This window comes from Gossypium raimondii, chromosome 6 (assembly GCF_025698545.1).
Source record: "Gossypium raimondii isolate GPD5lz chromosome 6, ASM2569854v1, whole genome shotgun sequence".
Classification (NCBI taxonomy): domain Eukaryota; kingdom Viridiplantae; phylum Streptophyta; class Magnoliopsida; order Malvales; family Malvaceae; genus Gossypium; species Gossypium raimondii.
In genome coordinates, this window is record NC_068570.1 from 11,406,510 (window position 1) to 11,407,741 (window position 1,232).

Here is a 1,232-nt window from a genome sequence, read left to right on the forward strand (position 1 = left end):
GGTCTATTTGACCCAGTATACAACATATGGTCATAACAATATATGATGTTAAAACAACCCCGTTTTATACTTGACAGCAAAAATAGTCATCACTGCACTTGAAAGCTTCTTTGATGTAAAAATTTGATGCCAAAGACTTATAAATTGCTTGTCAAACTTGCAGTTTCTTGAAATATGAGTTTCTAGTTAAGTAAAAGAAGCATGCAACAATCATTTAATTTTTATATGGCAATAAGATCAGTTAAGAAACTTCCACACTGTATTTGAACATGAGTATCTAACTTAATAGCAACAAGCAACATAACACAATCATTCATCAAAAACAACCATTCATCAAACTTACCAGGTAATATATTAAGTTTAGAATTGGATGGTTTAAAACATCAAGGTCAGCACCTTTGTCAAATGCATTAAAGCACATCTACACAAAAAAATAACAATAGAGCTCAAATTAGATAAGTTTGGACAAATGATCAATGATTGATCAACTAGATAAATGATCTAAACCAACTAGCAGCTAAAGGGTTCAAATTGAGTACTTCCATTTTTTAACAAAAAGGCTATAAACATTATATGCATCTAAAGTTTCACAAAGATCAAATAAAACAAGCTTATAGCTTTCTCAAGAGAAATACAAAGGGTTAGTAAAGCCAGAAAAGAAATGAGGGGTCTACCATGATGCATCTGAGTAGGAAACATGTGAAGCATATGGTTGTCACATAACCAACCTGCCCAATCCAAAAAGAAACAACAATCAAAAAATGCAAATGGATGGCAAAATTGTTGGACTCAAAACCACAACTGCATTAATGTAAATATATACTTCTTGCAACTTCTTACGCCGTCCTTTGGACTCTACAGGGAAACGCTGCAACATTAAAAGCCTGCAATGATTGGATATGTTATTATATAGCTTTCCCATGCTCACACAATAGACAAGGTAGGTATTTTTACAATAAGATCTAACTGGTATCTTAGAAAATGAACAAGGGCAAATGCAATTAGGAGATGATACAAGCAACATTGAAATACAAGAGTCGTCGTCAATAATTTTCTCTGACAAAAGCCACATAACCAAGTATTCATTTCTAAATAAACTAATAATATTTGTTCTAATGTTGATACATATAGAATTATCAACAATGAGTACAAATGTTTAGCAAAGCCTAAGTGTCAGTAACTAGGAGCACGCATGTGATCAAAGTATATCCATATTAAAAAGTTTTAATTCA

At 32.1% G+C, this 1,232-nt stretch overlaps 1 non-coding gene across 1 annotated transcript; it reads right to left on the reverse strand.

Moving 5' to 3' along the window:
* Window positions 1-245: 245 nt before the first annotated feature.
* Window positions 246-874, reverse strand: LOC105773436 (uncharacterized). Its single transcript, XR_008196599.1, has 3 exons — window positions 824-874; window positions 675-728; window positions 246-421 (listed from the first exon to the last, which is right to left on the reverse strand). It is a non-coding gene; the product is annotated as an uncharacterized LOC105773436 (transcript).
* Between the last annotated feature and the right edge of the window lie 358 nt (window positions 875-1,232).